Genomic DNA, 26,186 nt, shown 5'->3' with positions numbered 1-26,186 from the left:
CAAAAGAACTCTGGATCGTGCCATGGGGCAAGAGGCAGGAATCTCCTAAACTAATATTTTTGCTAAACTTTCTGTTACTAGAAAGAGTGTGAAGAATTGATTTGGCAGAGTGTTTTCACAAGGTGAATGACTTTAGTTCATCAATAAAATAAGCAGAGTAGATATCTGCCTCTTGCAAACACAGCTGGCTAGAATGTTAGAGGGCACCCCCAGGAGGAGCTAAATAAATTGTGTAATGTAAATGTTCACATTTCAGTAGCATCTACACTGATCACAGTTTTGCATGACATAATGGTTGCCCAAGGCAACCATTGGAACTATATTATTTTTAAGGTCCTTTCCAACCCAAACTATTCTGTGGTTCAATGATTCTATAAAGGTGCATTTTGGAGATGCTCATGGCAGTTCAGGTCCTCAAATTATGCAGAGAAAATGTCAGATGACACCAATCTGGTTAGACATCCTTTGCTGATTCGTACACAGAAATAATGATACACGTAAAAAAAAAGGGGTTCCTGAGATTCACCCAGATTCATGCTACCTAGCCTCAGATGATGAGAAGTCCAAGTCAGAAGTCTAGCTGTTTTAACTCAGTGTGGAGAAAGGGATAGCCCCAAAGACCAACTCAGATTTTGAGTTTTTGATTTAATTCCTCTCCCTATCTCCCCTGATGATAGAATAAATAAGTACCAAATGCAGCTACTCTGGTTACATGGATGAACATATTTCTGTTAGCACCTTAGCAGCCCTGTAAGGCATTCATAGGGTCCTCAGCAAGTTCATCTGATTTGGTATGTCAAGGAAACAGCATATTTTTCCCCAGTTACTCAAGCACGAGTTATCAGTTGCTGTGTTTGCTGATAATCTCAAGATCTCATTTCTGAGAGTGCTGACAGAGGCATGTGTGGTGCAGATCTCAGGCCGTGCTGGCTAGAGGGAACAGCATTTACCAACAGTTCATTAACTCCACTTGCATTAGGTACTTACACAGCGGATGTTTACAGGCTCTCTTGGCTGGATTCATAATGGCAAGTGGTTGCTAGGAGGCAGGAAGAGATTAATCCTAAACAGAAAGGAAGGCAAGAGAATCAGCTTTTGAAAGGGCAAGAAGCATGACCCGGGAAAATACAGGCCTCTCAGTCTCACTCTAGTGTCTGGTAAGGTTATGGAGAAGATTATTCTGGGAGGTTCTGAAAAACACCAGGTCAGTGCAGCCACTGCTCACAGCCAGCATGCCCTCATGACTGGAAGGTTCTGCATGTGGAGAGCTCTCCTGTCTGCAGTGCTGGAGAGTAGAACACTGCATCAGGAGCCCTAGCTACAAACTCTACCTCCTTCAGCATGTTTGTGATGGCAAACAGAATTATAATGACCCCAATAGGGTGCTCTTTGCTATTGCTGGAAATAAAAAGTCTTGTGCAGAAGTACTGGAGAGTCCAGAGGAGCATCACTAAGGTAATTAATGTATTAGATCATTGTCCCTATTAGAACAGGCTGATAGAGCTGGGAATGCTCAGCATGGAGAAGGGAAGGCTCATGGAGGGATCACATCAACATGAACAAAACCTGAAGGGAATCTGTAAACAAGATGGAGCCAGGCTCTTTCCAGAGATGCTCTAACAGGCTGAGAGGGTATCAGCACAAACTGAAGCACAGGAGGTTCCCTCTGGACAGCAGGATCACTGAACACTTTCCTTTTTTACTGTAAGGCTCACCAAGCACAGGTTCCCTGGAGAGAGTTTCTAGCCTCAGAGACTCTAATAGCCCACAGGTTCCATGTAACTCCACATGGTCCTAGGCAAGTGGTGACCTGCTTGAGCAGGGCAGCTGGACCAGGTGACCTCCAGAGGTCACTTCCAACCTTAGCCATTATGATTTTACATATATGTTAGCCTGGGAAGCATCTGTGTGGATTTGTGGTTGCCAAAGCTCAACGCAAGAAAGTTGCCCTTGCACATGCAGGAGGATGTTAGTGGGGAAGAGATGTGAGTGGGGAAGAGATCACTTCCAGCTTGTCTTTGGATGTCTCCGTCCTTGCAAGCTGTTGAGGAATTAACACACATGACAACACTAACATTTGCAGGAGGATTTTAGATCTATAGAGCTACATGCCTCCTACGCAAGAAAAGTAGCTGAGAAAAATTGTTTCATTGTTCCTGATACTTGTTTTTACACTCAGGAATCAGCTTTCCTTGGCATCTTTCCATCTCTGGAACCCAGCTGCCAACAACCTGGTTTGGGTTTAGCTGACCTATTGTTTGCTTTTCATTTTCAATATCATGGACCCAAAAACTAAAAAAAAAAAAAAGGTGCATGTCACTACAGCAATGAGTAAGTATTAAATAGATTTTCTTTCATACGTGGTGTGTTCATACCATGTGTGTTTGTTAAACACCTGGTCTATGTCCTCCTACAGTCATGCTTGAAAGAAATCCTATGCATGCAGGTTACTCCCCTTTCTCAAAAGTGGCAGCCTATGATCCAGGACAGAGCAGTAAGGAGTCCTGATGGCTTTGGCAAGGAACCTTAGAACCTTTCCATGCAAATTTATCAGATAAATAACAAGCCATAATTTTTCCTACTTGATAGGAATAAATAGCTTTCACAAAACTTTCAAATAAGGTGACATTCTACTTGCTTGGACTCAACAGGAGAAAAGAGATCATGTGGAAATTACCTAGGGATAAAAAATTCTGGGGGCCCTGGTGTGAGTAGGTTTCTAACTGAGCTGAAGCAGAACACACATAGTAGAAGATCTCAGATTCATGTGGGTGAAATAACTCTGCAAGTGGTGGACCCAAAAGATCCTGGCACAGCACAGTTCTGTTTTCACTGTCAGTTGCTATGAGAAGTCACAATTCTCATTTTCCTTAGTCATAACTACAGCCCCTGCTACAACACAACCTTTTTCAGCATGACACATATGCCACTTCCCAAGTTGTATTCAGAGACCTTCCCAAGCAGTTGTGGTAGGGTTCCTTAATATGGAAAGTATACTTGAAGAGTGGGCAGAAAATGAAAATGTTATGTGGTCCAGAATCCTCTAGTTTCATACTTTATCCTGTGTATATATGAAATGTGCCAAATTTGTCTCTCTGTATGAACTGAGCAATGTACAGTAACTATGATTTGTGTAGGGTAAATGCTTCCTGTTGGTATTTTAAAGCACACAGAGGGAGGCTTAAAATAATGCACCAGCCCAAGAAGTTCTTTAAATAGCACAGGAAATTTGATGAACTCTGAGTACACCAGTGACAGCACAGGAAAAGGAAAAACAGAGATCAGATAAGACTTTGGTAACAGGAATGACAGTGGGATAGTATTCCTCCAGAAGTTATCACAAGCTTGATTCTGATACAGGTAGAATGTCACTAATAAAGAGGATATTCTACCAGGATGGGTTTTACTCTCCTAATTATGGAGCTGTTTCTGTGGCAACAGACAGAAACCACATTTACCCTGGTTTTGATGGGCTTGTACATCTTTAACGATGCTTCCAGAGAATTAAGGAGAAAACAAACAGTGACTTGTGGAAAAGGTCAGCATGGGAACACTTTTGTCCTGTTGTCTTGCTTGAACACACTGACTGCTTGACAGAAAAACTCTTTCTATCGGACACCATACTTGGTTACAATTTTAATTATAGCACTGCAACTAAAATTATAAATTATAACTAAAACTGTACACACTAAACTAAACCTGTAACTAAAACTGTAGCTTGGTTACAGGTTTAATTATAGCCCTCCATATTGGGAGAAGGGGGCAAGGGAGTGGGGAGCTTTATTCTTATGGCTGGTACATTGCTGCTATTAACAGTCACTGCAGAGTCCATCTCCTTCCCTCCCCCCTGTCTGTTGATTTATGTGGGTGTTGCCACACAGAATTACTTGATAATCTCATTATACCTAATCCTGTTTACTCCTACAAAGGAGACTGGCAGAGCTCCCTTGTTTTCCTGCTCCTCTTTTTCTTTGGTTATTTCACAAATATTCTCTATAAAGCATGAACTTTCAGAGTCAATGCTTATCCTGTTTACTGTGCTTAATTCCAGACTCATCAAATTCAGCACTCTGCCCTATCTCTTTCAGTAAATATTTTCTTTGAGCCAAGCATCACACAAATATTAGCTGTAGCTCTCCTTATGTTCAGTTCACGTAATTGCATTATTCTGATGCAATTAAACCTTCACAAATGACATTTTGCGTTTACATTATCTTTTATGCCTTTAAAATTGGTCTCCCTTACCACGTTTCTTCATGGGCAATGTAGTAAAGACTAAAAGCTGTAAATGTCTACACATACTGTTGGTAAATGAATACTAAGGTGCTTACTAAGTTAGATTCACTTAATTCAGGGTATTTCTAAAGCACAGGGAATCACAAGTATAGATTTGGTGACTAGAAGCTCTTAACAAGGTTACCAAAAGCATGTAAATGGTGTTGATATGAATGCAGGCATTAGGAGCATGCCCACATAAATATAAATCTAGATAGCAATTGTAAGGCAAGATGAGAACCATAACCACATCTACCTGTTTACCTTCTTAAGTGCTGAATGTAGTTAAGAATAAACTTGACTTGACAAAGATTTCAATAGATAGTCTTAGTAATTTTGTTTTACCTATTTAGTGCTTGTGAAATGTCCTAAAGAAAATGAAGACTTTTTCCTTATTTATATAACCCAGATAGTGAATAAACCCATTTCCTGAGTTTGTTTTAATCAAATAATCCCATTCTGAAGTGATGACTTTCAAAAGTACTGCAGTACACACTATTCAGCACTATACAAGGTTTTGGAGAAAAAGAAGACTCACAATTTCCTAGTCATTACTTTTATACAGTTCCAAAAGCTATATTACAGTTAATTGTACAGTAATTCTTCATCATTAGCAGTCATAGAATTTCTAAGCTAAATGGGGCAGGAATTGTAGAGGAAAGTAACATGACATTGTTGGCTCAAAAAAGCAGATGAGTTTACTGGGGATGGAATAAGAACAGTTCCACTCAAAAATCTTACATTCAATCTTTTGGACTAAGATGTATGTAAGAAGATTATTTACAGCTTAAGCACCACATCTAGCTTACTTAGTTATCTATTGTACCTGAGAAAACACTTTCAGAATCCAGTATCTCAAGACTCCATCAATTTTCAGCATCCAGTATCTCAGGACTGCCAGCCCAGAACTGCCACAGCAGGCATTAGGCATTGCTGATCATTTTATTGCATCAAAGAGCACATTGAGGCTTTGATAGGGATCTCCACCAGGAAAGTTTTCAAGTAGGAATGATATTCTAAGTAGGAATGATTATCTGATTGTGACAATGCAGAATCTTACTGTGGAAGGGAAAGAAAAGTTATTCAGCACAACCTCTGAATTTACAGAATCTAAAGTTATGAGAACAAAAAGTTCCTGTATTTTAGGGCCCAGATTTCAGTACCATGTTATCACTAGGATCTTCTAAAATCAGTTGCTATGTAGCTGTTTATCTTTTTAAAAGAACCATGTTTGACTTCCTTCCTTTAACATTTCTGAAATTTCCACCATCAGGCATTACACCTCTCTATTGACCTTCACTCAAAAATCAGATAGCAAGAGGAAGTCCTTGTAAATGGAAGAATTGGTTTTACATCCTCACTCCAAATTCTTTAAAGAAGAAATATTTAAAATTGGGTCCTGCCATCCCCCAGCTAAGGTCTCCAGTCACTGCCTTAGAGTCACTGAATTAGACATTTTAGACTGTTTAAGTTTTTCTGGTTCTCATAAAATACAGAAGTACCTCCCGGGAGGAGGGATAGGAATCACAGCACTCCAGAGCTGTGTCCACAGCAGAAGTTCTCTTTTTCTTTCCTAAATACTATTTCAAAAGTTTGTACTGAGTGAGGTAACTTCTACAGGAGAAACAGAAGACAATTGCTCCATTTGACATAGGAAATATCTGCTCTCAAATTTGAACCAGACAAGATCCCAGGTCACAGGCTGAGTGTTTTAATTAACAGGCTATTAAATTATTAATGGAGGGTTTTGTTTTTTTTTTTTTTTTAATGAAAACAACTTATTTGGACACAAATTTATTCAGCTGAGATGTTGACTCACAGAAATTGGAGGTATACACACACAGACTCCCCCATCATGTGATGGGAAACACATCCCACTACATGGTGCCAGTTGTGAGGAGAGGGAGGCTGTGACCAGCGCTGTCAATACACATGCTCTTATTGTTTTGTCTCAGGCAGCTCTAAGCTCCAGTACTCCTGGGTCTCTGTCAGCTACTGAACCTCCAGTTCTTGGTTTGCCACAAGCAAAAGATGCTGGGTGTTCAACCAAAGGCTGCTACTTTTGTCTAGGTGAGAAGTTACTCTTTCACATTGGTGAATGTTGTTGCAGAATTGACCACCAGTGATGTTCTCAAAGATTCACAGATGTGGAATTATGTAAAGCTGAACCCAGACCTAATTTCCATGCCAGTCTTGCTCTTTTCCTCCACTCATCTGCTTCCCTATAGAAATTATTCTTAAAGTACAGAGGCCAGATATGCAATCAAGTATATCCTGTGGTTGTATTACTGTATAATAACTTACCATAAGAATCCATTAGAAAATGCACCTATTACAATGGGATAGGAAGCGTCCCAAGTACTTAGCATTTCAGAATTTTCCTCAGTTTCCCTTGTTTCTCTCCTTTTAAATTTGAAAGCTTTTACAGCACAGAATGTGAGCAGAGCATATTCCCGGGGTACTTCAGGATGTTGGCCTCTGAGGTAAAGGCTTTTTGAGACAGCTGCTGTTCCTTCTGTTGCCTTTCTTGACAATTTCAGCCTGTTTACTTCATCTTCCTTTGCTTTTACCTGTAGGAGTCTTGCAGAATTCTTCGCAGCTTGGCAGTTAAGAAGCAGAGCCAAGGAAACACTTGACAATTGACACAATTCTGCAATTGACACGTGGGTGACAAACACAGAACTCTCCATGTGCAGCTTGGGAGAGTAACTTGGTTCAGGCTGCAGAGTGCTGAGTAGCAGAAGACTCTGTAGTCTTCTCTATTGCACTGAGTCATTATCAGTTTTGAGATAATGACTCAGCAGAGCATTTCAGAATAGAGCTATGCTTTATTCTAACATCCATCTGCGTTCAACAAAGAAACTAAATATTCTCTTGAGTTTAAAAATGCTTATATAATTTGCTGAATCAATCCTTTACAAGCAGCCTGATTTTACCTTGCGCAGCTTTTCTTCCTATTCCATTGTAGCTGTGATCCTGGCATCTCAACAGCAGGAAAGAGTGACTGTGCCCTAGGAATACAAACAATGGAATTTGAGATTAAAATACTCTGAGGAGAAACTCTAAGTCATCATTTCTCTTTATCAGTTAAATTAGATCTACAGTGGCAATCTCATCCTGCAGATATGCACAGACAGATATGCAGATATCCAGAGAAAGGCATTTGTGCCCTTTTTGCTTTGCAGGCCACATAGTGGTTTTTTCCTTTACAGGAATTCCCACAGACTTCTAGACATGACACGATGAGAGCATGCTGTCTTTTGCCTAAATAGTTTCAATTGATTTTATTATGAAAAAGGAATATTGGAATAACAACTGCTGTAGAGGACAATATGCCTCTTCTCCTGACATAATAAGTGCTGACAGAAAGAGCATGAAAATGTATTTTCTGTAAGATGTCTCAAAATCTCTGACAGCTGCATTTAGTGTTGTGTTTGGGTTGTACGTTTCAAAGGCAAGCAAGGACAGAAGCACTCAAATTCTGTGAAGTGTGGCCTTCATTCATTAGAAGCCTTTGAAGCTTAGACTTACTGTTCCATTCTGGGGGACAAGAAATATCCTCTGCTCTACAAATCCTAACAAGGCATGCAGGGAACATTGTTACCCAGGGCAGGAGTACTCCAAACTATAGTGCAGAAAATATAAAATGACATGCACAAGGCAGCCTGTTTAATGCAGTTGGTTATATCCATGCTGTCTTTCTCAGAGAAGACAAGCAACAGTTTAATTGAAATAACATGATGAGTGGTGCCATGAAGAGAGAAATATCATTCACAGGTGGTTCTACCAAATGGAGGGAAAGGTATCCGACTGCTTCTGCTTCCTATGGAGGATCATCATTATTTATTTTAGCAGCAATGGTCAGAAGGAGGAAGAAAGTCAAGAGAGATAGGATTATATCTCTCTATATCACCAGTGATAATATATCAAGCCTCTGGAGTTATATTCCCCATTTTTACAATCCTTGAAGGAAAAAACAAGCAAACTGTCAGTGCCTCAAGCTAGTGGAACATCCTGAACATAGAGAATACAAAAATGTGCTCCCAGCAAAGAAATCCCTAAAAACTTACAAGATTAATTCTGCCTGATTGTGATAATAGTCTTCAAGAATATTGCAAAGTGTGGTACCAAATAGTGATGTATGGCTTCAGCACAAAAGTAGCAAAGAAAGACGTGGAAGTCAGGGATCTAAAGTTTATTAGATTTATTAAAGTTTATTACATTATTAATTGGTTTTGTCACAGTTAAGGATACAGCTGAACAGCACAAAACTGTTCTTAATAAAAATGTTCAAGCATATCCATTTATTGATCAAAGTGGTTTCCAGTAATCAGATTGTACATTTTGTCTCAAGAGGCAAAACAGAAGGTTTATAAGAGTGTGATAGCACAAAAATGGCAAGAAAAATCAGTAGACAAATTACAGGTATAACACAACATCCTGGAGGTATCTGTAAGACAGTTTAGAATAGGTAGCAATTAAAAACAGGCTTTAGCAGATATCAGGACAGATCAAAGATGATAATTCAGGAGAATTCTAGGTGTAAGGACAAAGAAGCATTGAAAGAGCTCATGGCAATGCAAGTGGAGACAGGCATGTGACAGTGAGCACAGGACCCCCAAGCTGGTCCTATTCTAAGTGTGAGGAAATCATGATTAGGCAAAAAAGCACCTAGAGGAACCCGCAGGCTTTTCAGGATTTGGTGACAAAAATGGAGCAAAGGACAAGGCACATAATGTGGGAGTATTTTATGTGAGTTACAACACATGGAGACAAGATCAACTGTGAATGTGATAGCAAGGATGCAGTGATGGACAGAGGGAGAGAGGGATGGAGGTTTTAGTGACTTTCTTAGTATTGATGTGTTAAAGATAGCTGAGCTGTTTGAGAATGATAAGTTTATGGGAGATTTAAAAGGCAGTTTAAGCTTTCATCAAGAAAAAAAATAAAGAGTGGGGAATTTTAGAACCAAATAATTGTAACCAGAGAGATGATGGAAAGAACTTTGTGGGATGGTGGAATGAGATAGATCAAAGACTACAGAAGCTGACTTTGTTGGTATGTAAATAGTTTTTCTCCATCATTTATAACAAAGTGTTGAAATAAACAGTAATAAGTGTCATAAAACTTCCTACTCATTGTACCCTTTTGTGACATTGTAAATACCTTTCCCTTACACAGAAGAGAACAACTAAATAGAAATGTGGTTTCTGGAAAACAGGAGTGGGAGTACACAGAAAGACTGACTTTGTTGTGTCTTCATAAGATGTCCTGGGAGTCATAGCACAACTATAATATTTTCTGGAGGAACAGAAATCTTCACTAGTCCCTCTGAGGTCACTAGTAATTTTGGTGCTTGCAGAAGAAAAAAGATACAAAGAATAATTGGACACCTCAAAGACATAGAAAGAAAAATGAGACTTAAGATAAATGAAGATAAAGCCAACTCAGATAAGAAAATTTTAGACAAGTTTCTCCATCAGCTAATAATTGTAGAGATCATGAGCAGTTAAAGTACCTCAGATAATTGACAATCAGAATTTCAATGAGAATATGGAAATTAATATCAATCTGAGAAGGTAAATGTATTAGAAACATGTGTTACTTTTTTTTTAAATTATAATGCCATAGTTTAGAATATACCAGACAAATTTAATTCATCTTGTTTTACATAGAAGTGACCCTTGGTGATTTACTAAAAAGACAAATAAATGAAATAACTTCAGAAACAAAATACTGCTTAAGCATGTGTGGGTAAGAAAATGAATTAGGAATAAAGAGGCATTAACAGAGAACATGAAGAGTCATTTAATCTCCATAGCTCCAGCAGTCAAAATGTGTGGTTAAGATGACCCAAGGCAGACCAAGAAGCATCTGGGTAAAGCTCTTCCATTGCCGCTTGAGGCTGGTCAATCCAAAGGAAGCAAAGTGGAAGCACTAAGTTAAAACTGTGTTCTTAACACGTGACAAGCTACACAAAAAATGTGCTCTAGCAGAAGGAGTTTGGGGCAAACTGAGGAGTCATGAGTCATTATGGTCTATAAATCCATGAAGGGGGAAAGCAGCAAGTATGTGGGAATGAAAGAGACCACCAGCAGAGAATTGTGCCTCGCAGGCATACCCACATGCCGCAGGAGACAGGCGTGTAACAGAGGAGCACATTGTGATTACAGCCTGCCAAGTGATGAGCAGCCCAGACCCCAAGCCATATCACCATTTACATCATTCCTGAGTTTACTCATCTAGGTCTCAAAATAAACAAAGGAGGAGCCTTACATTTCAAGCCGTTCTACTTCAGCTTAAGCGGAAGTTTGAACATATTCCACAAGTTGGAAAAGACGAGGGGAATGTCTGGCTCCTGGTGTCTCTGAAGCAAAAGTGAGCTGTGCTTATCATGCACACTGTGCTGCTGGGCTGGCCAAACTGACAGGATCGAAAGTAATAACAAAAGTTGAGATGTAGCTCCCTGCTCATTTGCTGCAGGAGCTTTTCTGCCCAGAATTATCAAGCAGTTTGTGGATTTCAAGCCAGATTTAATTGCCATTACGAAGGTAAAGTCTTTCTCACTTATTTTCTGGAGACTCTAGCTTTTCGCCTAAGTATTTAAGAATGCACCTACTTCTGCCCTAAAATACACAGTAGTGAATAATAATGTTCCTGGTTCTTGCATTTAAAACATTATGCCTCGTGCCAAATAACACCTCAGTAGCAATATGGGTTATGAAGTTACATTGCAGTTTTCTTAATGCAATCATGTCACATGCCCTAAATTAGGAAAAACAGTGACTTTTTAACTACATGAGCATAAGTTTTGGATGCTCATGCTTAAATATGCTTTCTAATTATCTAAAGCAGGAGTGTATAAACTGTCCTTGTCCACTCAAAGGCAGCTGATCACTATTAATTGCCAAATTCTTTATTCCATATTCTTTCATGAAATCATTGAGGAAAGTGACACCTTTGGGCTTGGAAATCTAGAGAGGGGTATTTCCCTCCCATAAGTGATTTTATAGCAGAATTATTTTTTAACTTAGCTTTCTGCTAAGTTTTATCTACAATTGAATAGAGAAATAAAAGATTCACTAGTGCTTTCTGGAAAGCGTGAAAGGCACAGAACGAAGATAAATTACTTTACAAATATCTTCCAGATTTGAAGACAGAGTGCATCAAATGTTACTATAAAAGCTGAACCAAAGCTGAAGCTAAATCTATATTTTAAGAATACAAAAACAATTTTGGGTGAGTCACTGAGAACACAAAAGCAACCACAAAATTTGTGCACAGTCTATACAGTGACCTTGACATGATTTCCAAAACCTTTCATTTCTGTTGGTTAGGAGAACTAAACACATTATTTAGACAAAATACTGTGTTTTTGCAAAGTTTATGCTTTGCAAAAATGAAAAGGTTACTGAAGACATTAACTCTTCAGTGCTGTACAAATGTGGGAAGGATGTGTAGTAAAACTTGCAAAGATCACCTTGGAAATGAGTGTCTGAACTATTGACCTGGGCTGCAAAGTATTTTTTTAAGAGAAAGAATATTTTCCAGTACATTTTTTTATAGTTTTGAGCTTCACTTCTGGTTGTATTTCAAGATACAGTCTGATTAAATAATTCTTATTTCATAAGAATCAGATGCCTAGTTTGCATCAGAAAACTCTGACTCCTAGTATGGCCAGAGACTGGTTATCTAGGCTGTTACCATCACTGAATCACTAAAATTCCTCTTTGTGCAACTTTTGTCACCTACTGAGAACATACCATGACTTCTCTGCAGGTACTTGTCCAAGTTAATGAATCTATGTTAGTGAAGAAAGTTTTCTGGGCTCAGAGTCCAGGGAATTTATCCAAAGCCCACTGGATTCAAAGGGAGATTTTCCATGACAAAGATTTAAACCAAGCCTGTTACTATTAACATGCAGTCCTGGAGGGAATGGTTTATTCTAACATCTGTTCTTAAAGACATACTTTATCAATATCAATGTTGTTGTGGTGTCAGTGGTGTCAATGCCTTCTGTGGAAGAAGACTGGTGAGAAAGCCATCATTAACATAAAATATTTTATGAGTTACTCTGCATTAAATGAAGAAAATAAAAAAAATCTGTCATAAAGTCTTCCAAAAAAAAATAAATTGTGCTTAAATGGCTACTGTTTTACATGTGGTATGAGCACAAGTTAGTGAGGATGACATTAGTGAAAATAAATAAACAGTGTAATGAAAAATCTGCTGCCCCTAAACATCAGTAGAAATTCTTATCACCTTCTCTCCTATTTTCCCAAGTCATGAGTGTGCTATTTTTCATTCCACAAGTGGAATGAAAAATCTTTCACAGCTATTACAAGAAAGCCTATATAATTTTTTTCTGGGCAAGTCAGCTACAGTGTGAACTGGAAATTATATATTTATTTTTGAAAATTGAAATACCCATGACAGTGAAAATTATGATATCTTAATGGGTATTTTGAAGAGTAAGTGCAGCTCTCTTTTGTGTAGACTGTAAAGAAACTAGTGACCTAAAGTGTTTTACACATTTGGTAGGAAACTGCATATACAAGGCAGGTATTCCTTCAACTGTGTATGTGACACAAGCAATCAATATCTTTTTCCTCCCTTCTGTGAAAAACAAGTCATTCTATAGAAAGACTTCAGATCTCACCAAGCAGGAAAAAGACAGCAGTAATTCAGTAATTGTGGCACCTACATAGACTAATGGAACTCTGAGTTCTGGTCCTGCTTTAAGGGCTATTTATATTAAATTGTGAGTGGATTCAGGGCAGAGTTCTTGGAGCAGGGGTCAGAATTCAGATCGCCCCTTCTTGTGACAAGTATTCAACTTGACACATTCTAGTAGGAATCTGGAGAAATCTGTGTTGTTCTGGTTTTGTATTGGCTATCTTTAGGCATCTTTTACAATAAGAACAGACTGAAGGCAGTTGCACTCAGTGCTCAGGGAATTATTTATGAAAGCCAAGTGCTCAAGGGCGAGGCCATGTGTGACTTTGAAGCGCCTAAGAAAGAAGCAGATATTGGAAGCCAGACTTTCCAAAAACTCTTTCAAAGCTTCTTCCAGCCATAGCTCTCTTTGTCTCTCAGTAGGCACAGGAAAATAGCTCACAGCATCTAGAACAGAGCAATTTCCTATGAACTAATACTCAAAATTGCAAGCCTACATTCATGTTGTGTTACTATATGTATGACCCTCTTACTTATAAATTTCAGTCTGTTAAGGGTAAGACTGACAGAAAAATTATACAGATACTGTTCAGAGTGCAGGAGGAAATATGCTGAATAGGTCATTATTTGGCCATCATCTATGTAATGCAGGGGCCAAAAATGTTGAAAACAGATTTTTTTTCTCGCTGTGTATATTGAAGAAGAAAAGGTTACCCAAGGTTTTCTATGCATTTGGCTCAAGGATGCTGCAATATGAGAACATGTGATTTGTTAGGGAAATCCTATGTGACTCCTCTACAGCAGCTAACCAAGTAAACAAGAAGTGAGCTGGAACTTTCTGTACAAGGACTTTTACTGGAATCAGTAGGAAGTTTTTGAATATACTCAGGCTTCCTCGGGAGGGTCCATCTGTTGCTGCATGCATCATCTCTCAAACAAATGAACTTTGAACGCTCATGATTTTCAGATCAAGGACTTCAGAAAAGGTTTTTCATCCCCTTACAAGTTCAAGGACATCTTATCATTGTAATTTCTATGTGAGTTGATAGACTTTTATAAAATATATTCTAGACTTCTATTTTTAATAGGAAATAAACAGCATAAAACTTTAATAAACGCTTCATCTTAACAATTTTGCTGATAATCTTCCTGTATAAGTGTCTTTAAAAGGCAATTTTTTTTGCATATCTCCACATGTAGTTTTCAGACATTCAAGCTGGCACCTGTCTGTGTTACTAAACATGAAATTATTCAAAACTTCTGATCTTATTTTAAGCCTTCATCTATAAAAATCATCAGTGCATTTCTTTATTTTACTCCAATGAAAATCACATGGGATCACTAAATACTGAATGCTCTATCATTATCTGTCTGTCTATCAGTCTATCATTATCAAATTATGTCACTCAGGAGAAGTCAGTGGAAATGTGTTAAAAAATCACAAGCTGAATACATAAAAAATAGGATTATTGCTGAAAAAAAGAAAAAAAAAATCAAAAAGCTGGCCAAAGCACATTCGTTCATTCTTTCTGCACTGAAATTTCCAGTGGAACATCAAGATCTTGACAGATGATACAGACATTTTCTAATATGAAAGTGCTTGTATTCAGAAGTTAGTGACAGGTGGATTTCAGTGTATTTGCCCCTCTTTTACTCTTCCTCTGTTTCTTTTTGCTTTGTTTTCTTATTTAAGCATTTTCAATTATTTCAGAAGCGGGATCTCAGCTCGAAACTGTTGGTTTGTGATTGCAGAAACAAGTATCAGCAGCGAGAGCTCATCAATTTTTAAATTAATCTCCTTGTCTCTACAGTGATTATCCTGTTTGGCTGAGCTCAGTAGCAAAAGCACGACAATATTTCATGCCAGAATTCACTAATCACTGGATTTGTAAATCTGTGGCCACTGTTCTGTGAGTAATCTTCCACCTTTGCACCTTAACCACTACAGCCCCATGCTTTCCAATTCTTGTTTCCAATACAGAAATTGCCTGTGAAAATTACTTCTCATGTCATATATGCTACCACTTCTAAATCATTTGACTGAAGCAGAGCAAAGCCCCAAAATCTATCCAAAACAGCTTATACAAGACGGACTTGCAGATGAAGACTGGACACCCTGTATTTAAGTTTTCAGTTCAGTTGCCAGCTCTTTCGGCCGTTGTAGCAACCATTCAGGTTGAAAGCAAAACATGACATTGAGCAGCTGTCCAGTGTTCAGGAATCATACTTTGTACCTCGGATATTCCTAATATTCATGTATCCTATCATTCCTGGTAGTTTTTTATGAGCCTTACAGGTAATATTTCCTCTCAGGTCCCCCACTTCATTTGAGCAATTAACAAAATTTAGGCTGTTGTAGATGATTCATATTCAGAGAAGAAGGTAGCGACAGAGTCAGACCTTTTGTGTTGCACCCTAATTTATGCGCAAAGACCCCAGTAAGCCTTTATTCCTGATCAGCCTCTAACAGCTGGATGCTCTTCCACTGCTTCTAAGTCCCTGTTCCTTTCAGGCAGCACTCATAGGAGCTCTCATCTAACTTTATATTGCTCGTGGCATGTGCTTCTGCAGTGACTTCTCCTATTTTCATGCTACTTTCTCTTCCTGCTCATTTATTTGTTCATTGGCCATGCATATCTTCACAAATATGTACCAGAAAAGTTCTTCTAGCAAAAGTTTGGGGTAGAGAAAATGCTTTTTGCTGTTTTTTTCAAATACCAATAGGCTCACGCATTCCCTGGACAAGTATTGGTTTCAGTTCTGTCATTCTGAAACAGTGGGAAAATGGGTAAATGTCTTAAGGATACTGGAACACCCAAGGCAGTCCTGTGACTTCACTGGGAAACCAAGAACACAATATTTTATATGTCTTTTGCAAACCTGGGAGATCAGTGCCAAAAGATGTACTTTGTAGAGATTCCAAGCTCCTGTCATCAAAATCATGTCAAGAAGATCACACTCCAAAGAGCATCAGGGAGGTAGAAACTGCTGATGCCTAAGGCAGCTCTACATGTTTTATTTTCTCTGGATCTGCATAACTTCTCTTGCTTTTCAAAAGCCATCAGGACCTTGGATTTTGCTGGATGAATGGGGTCATATAAAATATTGTCATGGAGTTCTTCGTCTGTTCATAGAATGCCACAGATTCTTTATTATCTAAATAATTTTGGATTATTTTAAATGCTATAGGTTCCTTTCTTCAGAAATTACTAGGCTTTAACAGGAGATTTTGAAGGTCACAAAAAACACAGACTGGAAAATAAAATGTTGTGAAATATAGCTCCTTGGAAGTGTGTTTGTTGCCTCTCTTTCTCAGTTTTGTAAAATCAAACTAAATACTTTTATAATAATAAATCAAAAGAATATAGAAAAATTACCAGCCTTGAACAAAAAGAAAACTAAGCTTTATAACAGAAGTAATATGTGAAATTTGGATATTGATTGTATTTTGGGTATAGATTGATCAGCAATTGTTAGTTAATTTATCAAGGCTATTCAGAAGCTGCCCAATGTTGCTTCCCTTTTGACTAACAAAAGAGGTTTTCAAGAATAAAACTCTTCCTCAAGAAATCAAGATGTATCAATTTTGAAACTTGCAAATATTATTCAATGTTGCATTAATTTCAAAAGCAAAATTGCAAAAATCACAAATTATATGTTAATTACATTTGTTTCCAAAGCAAGCATTAACACACACCCTTTAAACATCATTAATGGGCTTTTAGGAATAAAATTATGGGGAAGAAAGAGTCACAGTGATAAAGTAACAATCTTTCTAGTGATAATGTCACTACAGTTATTATCTCTGCTCTGTTCATCTTTTTCAGGAAAAGTTTTGTGAGAGTATAGGTCTTATGGTATAGAGCTCTTTTCCCAATAAAACTGACAGCAAAGGTTTGCACAGGCCTGATATGCTCCTGAATACATCAAAGACAAGGGATTTGTCACTTTGCCTGGCCAGATTTGATATTAAACATACATGCTAGTAAATACGGAGCTGGTTTTATCCCTCAATAAAATTTAACATTTACATAGCTTTATCTTTCCAAACTGCTGTAAGCTGCAAATGATAGCTGAAGAGAAGGATAACCCTTCCTCTCTAATCTTTAGAGTGCCAAGCTTCCCATTTGTTTCCAGTACAGAGATTTCTTGTGAAAGTTATCTCTTGTACAGTGCTGAAGTTAGAGGGGAAACTTTAAGGCATCTCCAGGAGATTATTTAGTGGGTTGGTTCTGCAGCTAGTGTTTTGTCTCAAAAGTTAAGAGTAGCACCACATTTGGTCAGTGACTGCTGCAGAATAGAATGAGGGCTCGCTCCCCGGAAATTTCTGTGACACTTGGCACCACAGACTACAGACCTTTGTAAGCAAGTGCTAAGGTAGCTTTTAACCAGCTTCAGAATAACTAAGCAAAAGAGCAAAGGAGAGGGGAAAGGAGAACAAAAAAAAGAAAAAAAAAAACAACCATGATCCAATTAAAACACGGACAGAAATAGAGAGGCAATAGTATTTGCAGAGCTGTAGTAGCTAGCAAAACTAACAAATTTTGGGTGTTTAAGGTAAGACTGCCCCGAGATTTTCTCTTCTAAAACTCAAATGCTTGTTTCTGGGTCAATCTGAGACTGATGAGTAGCTCCCTTTGGAAGCAGAGTTATTGTTATACTTCTTACCAGCTGTGAGAACCCATCCCACAGGCCAACTGGTACAAATTCCCCCTGAAGCCTTTGGTACACTCCCTCTTTCTGGAGCCAGTTGCACTACCAGACCAGACTTCACATCCATGTGCAATAACAGCAGCCTGCAGTCTCTCTGGCAACCACTTCTTGCCAAAAAAAGCAATGATTTATGCAACCACTGCCATCTGTGCCACATATAAGCTTATCTCCTAATTCCAGAGCCTCTCTCTGGGGCTGTGGGCACTGGAGCTGTAGATGCTTGCTCTGCTATCACTGCAGGACAGTGCTGCTCTGCACTCCCAGCTGGAAACAGAATAACCAGCCCTGAATTCCCCAGAGTCACCTTTTCTCACTGCTGCAGAGCTTTGGCATATACTCATGGCTGCTGTAAATCCTGCCTCCTCTGGATGTAGGGAAGGCTAGGAAGAAGCCTTTAGCACGCAGATGTCAAAAGAAAACATGTTAATGGCACAGCTTACACTAGTGTCGAAGAAGTGGGAGTTTCAGCAAGTCTTTCTGTCCAGGCTTTCTCTTCTGCGGGTGGGAGGAGTCAGGCCATTCTGAAATAGCTCAACACAAAGGGTTGTGTTCCCGTGAAATCCGGGAAAGTGGTGGGATTGCACAAGACAGTTGTCAAGGTTGCTGCCTGTAATAAGGGACAGGGTGAATCATAGTCTGACTGTCATGGGCAAATACAAGTTTCTTCCCAGCTTTCTGAGAAAGCCTCACTGTTCTGTGTGAAAAACGCACGGTTTCTGCACCCGAATACAACAAGGGAAAAAAGCATGCCCTGGAGCCGGGATCAGAACTTTGCACTTCCCACTCCCTTCACTCCTTCACTTCACCACATTTACTCTCGCTTCAGCCCTTTGCCTCCACTGCTTCCCTCTTGGTTTTTAAGGGATGTCCCCGGTTCAAAATCAGAGTGGACAGTGCCCTCTAGCCTACGGAGGCGGCCAGAGCACTCTGGGGGCACGGAAAAACCGCGGGAGCATCCCATTCCCATTGAGCTCCAGCTCTTCCACTTCCCAATCCAGCCTTCAAAGACTGTATGCACACTTATGATGGCATTTCTTGTTTCTCCCTTGTGACTACAGAGAAACAAATTTCTCTAGTGCTTAAATCCAAGAGAAGGCTTCAGGGCCACAAATGCCAACTGAGGCTTGAGTAGAACTGTTGAGTAGGTACGGCAAGTCGCGACAAAAAATACTGATGTTAATGCTGTCATCTCCAAAGCCAGAAGAGATTCCATCTAAATGTGACTTCACACAGTGTGCATATTTTACATCTTAACAGGCCAAAACTTTCTGAGTCCTCCTTGGCATCAGTTTTGCCAACTACAGGCATGAGACAGAAGAGTGCATGTGAGGCCAGGGGACTGGAACAAGGCATGGGAGGATTGCTGCCTGTTGGTACACAAAAGTCAAAAGACAACAGAACTTCAGCTTACAGAGCTATGTAGAGGAAGGCAAAATTGAGAAAACAAATGAAACAACAGGAATTTCCTTTTGGCTAGAACAAGTGCTCTGTGCTCAGCAGGTTGCTTCCTGAGAGCCTTTTCCTGTGTTCTCTAGATGCTTTATTATACATTTTAGGTTCAGCAGAGAGTATGTCAGGACCTTGACTTTTAAGTTGCAATTTTCATTAGCGTGAAGGAGAGCTAGCAGCCTATCCAAGTAGGAGGAACCTCAAATTCCCAAATGCTTCAGTGTCTATATATATCTGTCAGGCTGCATTTCACAGCAGCCCCATGCATTAAGCAGGGAACAGGCACAGGCTGAAGAGGCATTCAATACTTAGAGATTGCAACAGCCAGAATGCCAAAACCAAACACCCTTCACTGAACTACCTCTAAAATTGCAGATAAAAGCCTAATAAAAGATTCTGACATGTATGTTCTCCTCAAAGACAGGCACCCCTCCCAGACAAGTTAGTTTCCCTGTTCCAGTGGGCATCCAAATTAATCAGTTATAGAATTTTGTGGAGGGTGAGCACTGCTGTCATGCTCAGATGTGGGCTCACAAAGAGTAGAGTCCAGACGATCTCTGCAACTAGAGACACAGCTCACCTCCCTCAACTAGGATGCCTCCGAAAATGGACAGAAGGCAAGTTCCTTTTTTCCTCAGATTCCTACTGTCAGTTCATCCTGGCTATTGCAAGCGTGCTTGAGTCCTGGCTGTGCCTGAAATACTCCAATCCAATGGCTGAGGCACAAAGCTGAAGTTTGAACTCAGCACCTCCACCAGACTAAGGTCAGCCTAGAGCCCAGGACTGTGGTTTGACACACAGCAGGAGTGCTCCTTCAGCTTCTGCCCTTGGATGTTAACTCCAGCCCTATAGCCCTTTAATCTTTGCCCTTGGCTGTTTATTCCTGTTTATTCCTACCTCCTACCAGCCTTCCAGAGGCTTGATGTTTGTACTTAGCGTAGCTCACAGCAGGAAATCTATTCAGTTAAAATATAACTTGAGGGTAGGTTAATAAAAAAAAAAAGGAATATGAAAAAAGAAAAAAGAAGAAAAGAAAAAAAAGAGAGAAAAGAAGAAAATTTTTTTTAAAAAGAGAAAAGAAGAAGTCATTTTTTCCTCAATCTGTATTACTGTGTGGAAATATGCAAAACATTATGTTTACACAATTCAGAATCACAGAATAAGAGACATATGATGGATGCTGAAGTTCACACTGGTGGAAAAAATGAACCAGCCAAACCCTAATCTAGGCCAACACATGCATCAACTCATTAACATGCATGAGGTTGTGCCTCATGCATTCACAGCACCTGTCTGAAGAGTGTGCTTTGCAGCCCCCCAGGTGAGCTGTGTTTCAGAGCAGGGAGGACAGAACAGAGACAAGTGACCGTGAATCCATTTTAACTCAGATGTGGTTCTGTGACCCTTGGCTGGTCTGCATCTCATGTGGCCCCAGTGGGGAATGAATGCCTGCCTAGACATCCAGCTTGGCCAGGAATGGAAGCAAGACATAGCATGCTCAGTCACACAATTTTCAGCATGTACATACATCTCTGGTGTCTCCACTGCTGTCCACATGTGTTCTAAAAACGGCTTTGCAGGAAATTGTTCTCTACCTAAAGAAGCTCAGCCTTGCAGCACTGGTGCTTCAAAAAATCAGGCCCTGTGCAGGCAGTTCCTTTACCAGGTTATGCAGAGGCAAATTAAAATTTCCCTTAGTCTTCAAACTACTGAAAAGCAAAAGTGCTTGTTACACCAGACGGGAGGATGTAAGGAGGTACACAGATATGTAATTAAGTCAATACTAGGTTAGAATTGTATGTCATTATAGAGTTTTATTATTGTAGACAATAATAAAAATAAGGTTGAGAACAAAAATAGGTCCACCTTGGTGGAAACTCCTAGAATAGATATAGAATTTGCTGTAAGAAGTAACCTCATGCAAAGAATTGCCTGCTTTTATGAAAACTTCTTTCAGCCTGACTTCCAAACATGCTGGAAATATCTGCTTTACTAAGGTTAGCACTTCTGTTTGTGTTCAAATGCAGACCTTTTATTAGCCTACAAGAGAACTGTGGTTAACAAGGGTAAATAAAACACTAACAAAACCCCCAGTATTTTTAAGTCAGGCCCAGAAAGGATGAAGTTCCTTCTAATAACATCATTTTTCCATCGTATCCCCCAAGGCCACACCTTCAGGCATCTTATTTGCATATTGTTTAGTACTGTAACATCCCAAGCTTTGATGCACTGTGTCAAGAAGTATTGAAACCCACATCTGAAAAACGACATGGAAAGACTGGCAGAAGGAATGCTGTGAACCATGTGAATACAGAACTTCCTGCTTTCCTGAAAAGCATTTGTTACATATCTCCACCTCCTCTCTAGCTGAGCTCTCTTTGTCTCACTACTTCTATGCTGATGCATAGAAATTAGCTTCCAAGCAGTGAGTGGGCTAGCAGCTCCGTCCACGGATAGTGCTGGAGAAGTCATATTTCTTTCCCTGGATTCAGTTCAATGTGGGGAGAGAGTGTTGCTGCCTGGAAGCCTTGTGCAAGGAGAATTTTGAAAATTCTAGGGACTTACTTGGGATTCACTGAAACTGGCAGCTCAGCTTGAGTTACATGAATTCTGGTTGAATGGAGATCAGCTCTGGAGTGCATCTAAAGTTCATAACAGCTTAGAGTACTTCAAATTTATCCAACATTCATTGGACATGTTCAGGCCATGGACTGATGAACAGAAAATCTGAAGCAACAACTTACTAAGCCTTGTAGTACAGAGGGCATTTCTCGGTGAGATCTCTTAGAAATAGATAAAGCATGGCAGTATGTAGCTGATAAACTGGTGATCAGAAAAGTGTGACTGACTGTCGGGAAAGGCACTGAACCGGAAATAGAGCCAACACAACAGTGACAAAGAGTTGTGAAATAAGGAGCATAGTTGAAACGACAGGATGTTTGAATGTGATGCGCTGCTGTCAGGGAGCCAGTGAAGCACCTTGTAAAATTACATGCATATTAATGTCCAAGATGTTCTTGGTATCTTTTATTTTCAGATTTCCATGCTTCTCTGACTATTACAAATCTAAATTGCTTGTGACTCTCATAAATCCTTTTTTTTCTTATGTAATTAGGCCCTTCCAGTACTGTACAAAATATGCTTCTTCAATTTCATATCTGTAAATCATACTTAGTTCTAGGACTGATTCCACCACTTCCACAATCAGTAAGATTGTAACAATTTGTTGACGTTTCTTCAAAAATGTATATTTAGCTTTATTCCTTCCCAAGAACTATTCTATGTCCTATATCACTGTCTCAACAGCTGACCTCTCATGCTACTGTATTAGACTCAGCAATATGATGCATCCAGCGTGATGATTAAGCATGTGCTGTACTTTACACTGCAGTGTGAGGACCTGCAGGATGGCACAAGTGCTCAGACTGAAAAGCAGGCCTGCAGCTGTTAGTTGGTTACAGCATGGAGATTGTTGCAGCAGGGGAACTTCAGCACCAGGACCCTTCTCAGGCACCAGTTCACTGCAGTCCCCCCCGTAGATGTGTTTAAGTGAGGTATTAAGACTTAGCTGAATGAAATACAAATGGAAATGCCTGTTTGTGAGAGCATCAGAAGCCACACAAGAGCTAGGGTGGAAAGAATGAGCATTGCTAGACACTGACCTTACTCAAATCAAGGAATGGTGAGGAGTGTGCTGGTTACATCAAGATCACAAGACAAGACCAAAAGTTCAGTTCCCTTAGCACAGGCTACTTGTCACCCACCCCCAAAAGTGTGCTCTGATAACATGGGCTCAGATGATATCTTCTCAACAGGAAGGCAGACAGGAGCCACAAAGATGTGAAAATGAGGATATAAAGTGATGGGCAGAAACTTTTCCAAAGGTTCTGCAGAGCAAGGCAAGGAAGGGTCTGAGGCAAGATCAGACCACAGCTGCTTGACTCAGGAGGATATAAAAGACCTGTTCAAAGCAATTGTTTGCAGTTGCCAGTGAAGGTGGACCCAAGGTACTCAGTGAAGACTCAGCAGTTGGTACCCCCACTTCTATCCTACACACAAATGCCCTGGTTAGACACAAAGATCTTGGCATTTGGCAATGTGTGGCAATGTAATCCCTCTCCTATCCCCTCTCTAATGCAAGGGAGAAGCTTTACTTTCACTGCCAACAATAAGGGTCCTATTACGGACAGTGAATCCAATATTTCAACACCATGTATTTCCCGGGCATCTGAGGCAGATTTTTTTCCCAGCGAAAGGAATGTGAGTGCATTAAATTTAATTGGTTTTGGCAAGTAGTGTTTTTCTTCCCATTTCTTTTTAAATTCATGGCACTATCAAAGTTAGTGCAGGTCAGTAGATCAAAGTCCTTCATTGCTTCTCCCTGTAAACACAAAAACCACAAAGGGCTACATGGTTTTCCTACAGACAAGAAAGACCAGGGAATTTTTTGAAGCCCTTTAGCAATATATTGCCAACATGTCCCTGGTTTTACAGTCATAGGTCTTTAATGATGAAGAAAATGCTCTGTATTTGAAAATTATTAATTACCAAGAGTTTATTTCTCTGGGATCAGTGTCCTAATTTCCAAGAAAAGCTCCATGTCAGCTTGACAACAAGAGATGCCTCCACTGAGAGTTCATAGGAAAGAACTGTTGCTTTGTAAATGCACAAAAATACATGCACTATCCTCAGTACTCGAGGTTATTCTTGGCATGAGCAGAGGTTACTCCTGCATTTATCACAGCCAATCTGAGTTTTGTTATTGGCCTTCCTGAACACATTTAGTTAGACCCAAATTTACTTTGCCGGTTGTATTATATAATTTTGTTTTAAAGAAAACAGGAACTGATAGCCCATAGAAACAACCATTGGCAGACCTGTGCCAGCACTACTATATATTTGCAATTTCTGGCTTTTGTAAACGCTGGTAGAAGTAGTACCTTTCAAACTCCTGGTTAAACTGTACGGTTTGTAAAATGTGCACACAGCTTCTCAGCAAAGGAAGTTCTCTAATATTCTTTATTGGCTGGAGGAAAGTGGGTGCCAAATACAACTGTGAAATGAGAAACAATGCACAAAGGAAAAGTTCCAGAACATCAACACATCCGTTCCTTTCCTCTGCCATAAATAACCAACACACCCTGAAATACAAGACTAAATGGCTCCAGGAAACTCTCATTAATGAAAATGTCCTAGCTGGACTTCTCACTTTCATTTGGAATTACATGCCTCAAGAAATTTTTTCTGACCTAGACAGCAGATCTGTTGTTCTCTAAGTAATACTAAGCCCTGAGATAGACTAAAATAAACTGAAGCCAACCTACTTTCCATAGAGACTTAAACCTCTCCCCCTCAATGTCCAAAATATAAGTGTTGAAAGGCACAGCCCTGCTGCTGTTGACATCAATGACAAGATCCTACACTGACTATATTAAGACATGGTTGTGTGTTCCAGCATCTGTCCTTCAGTTTTCTGGAAAACACAGATAAGGCAGGAAACAAAATAAATGGTCTTCTTGTACGTTCTCTATGCAGATAAATTTCCTCATAAAATATAGCAGCTATGGTATTTTATGGAGAAGACGTCATGATGAGACTGTATGCACGCATAGCATATTTACTGAAGATCAGAAGTGCCAGGGTAATTAGACCACTCATTTATCTAGGAGATGTTTATATTAAAATTATCATATTTCGCTGTATAAAAAAGAGATAACTGATACCAACCATCTGTAGTCTTATCCTCTTGAAACTTGTGCTATACAGACTTGTCATAAATTGTACCATACCTAGAAATTTCTGTCTCTTAACTTCCAACTGAGTCACTGAAAATTACTCATTATTACAATATCAAAACATTAATAGAAATTGAGGAATATCCCTAGTCTTTTTTGTCCTGGAACTCTCTTCTAATTTCACAATCACACTTTTCTGCTTAAAAAAAACCTTCAAACATACACAGCTTCTCTATGAAATGTCTGAATTACAGGGAAGCTATCTGGCTAATAAAACAGAGGAAATAGTGAAAATTACTATTGTTTGTTTTTGTGATCTAGAAAATTTGCAGATCTTCTGCCACTACTGATTGTGTCATGCTACAGGGCTTTTGGACAAGTGAGATGCCTGTGAGCCTTTACTAAAGTTGAAATACCATGAGCTGCAGAAAAGGAAGGTAGTACAATTTCATTTAACATTTTCAATACCATTTAAAGACAGTTCTTCTGTAATTTTCTTGGATGGAAGTGTGTATCATTCGTGGCACAAAGTACATGCTACATCCTCATGAAACTTAGATGCAGACTCTAGGGAGGGCACCAGGCTGCAGTTAATGAGATCTGGAAACAAAGACAGAGGCAGTCCTCCCTTGAACAGGTGTGTACAATGAAATATCCACCTTCTCCTCAAAGCTTGTGGTGCCACGGGTATTCCCAGTTTCACTGGGATTTGGTTGCTTTTGCATGAAAGAAAGTAGAAGGACTTCCGGGCTAGAATGGGAACTAAATGGGAAAATATTCTTAGGCAGCTGACATATCAAAACCTCTTTGTGCCTGCACTGAAGACTTCACCACAGAATTAGCCATCCAGCAGCCTTTCTAGTGAGGAGAGATTTGGTACTGTGAAAGGATGACTGATGTGCTGGAAAGGCAACTGCTTGAACCTACGAAATAGAAGATCCCTAATAGGGGTCTTGTCTTAAAGTCTGTTCATCCTTGGAGTTGTGAGTGTTTCAATGTGCATCAATGTTCTGCTTGGGATTCAGCTAATGGCTGAATAAACCAATTATTTTAAACCAATAAGGTTTAAAATAATCTAGGAATTGTAGGTGTATAAAGAGACTCAATCCTTCCTCTTGAGAGGCCAACGCACAGACAAGTGTCTCAGGGTTCAAGCCCTGAAGTCAAGGTGCTCTTGGGCTAGAACAGATCCAAAGTCATGTATCTTGATGCATGACTGAACCACAGGGTTCAGGTGCATCTTGCTGGTCTACTGCATGTCCAGTTCTGTCTGCACAACTAAAAATTCTGGAAAGGAGATAGAACAGTGCCACTCTTCCTCTCTACAGAACAGCCTGT

The 26,186-nt window shown here is 39.6% G+C and overlaps 1 protein-coding gene across 1 annotated transcript in view; it reads right to left on the bottom strand.

Annotated features, from left to right (window-relative positions):
• OSMR (oncostatin M receptor) overlaps nt 1–26,186 on the bottom strand; it is a 116,243-nt gene that overhangs the window by 89,216 nt on the left and 841 nt on the right. The window contains exons 2-3 of the mRNA XM_014268294.3: nt 7,212–7,286; nt 988–1,063 (exon numbers count right to left, since the gene is read on the bottom strand). The gene's annotated coding sequence lies outside the window, so the exon portion shown is untranslated. The remainder of the gene's footprint in view (nt 1–987; nt 1,064–7,211; nt 7,287–26,186) is intronic.

This window comes from Zonotrichia albicollis, chromosome Z (assembly GCF_047830755.1).
Source record: "Zonotrichia albicollis isolate bZonAlb1 chromosome Z, bZonAlb1.hap1, whole genome shotgun sequence".
NCBI lineage: Eukaryota > Metazoa > Chordata > Aves > Passeriformes > Passerellidae > Zonotrichia > Zonotrichia albicollis.
Note: the sequence above shows the minus strand (reverse complement) of the source record. Positions and strands in the feature narration are given on the sequence as shown.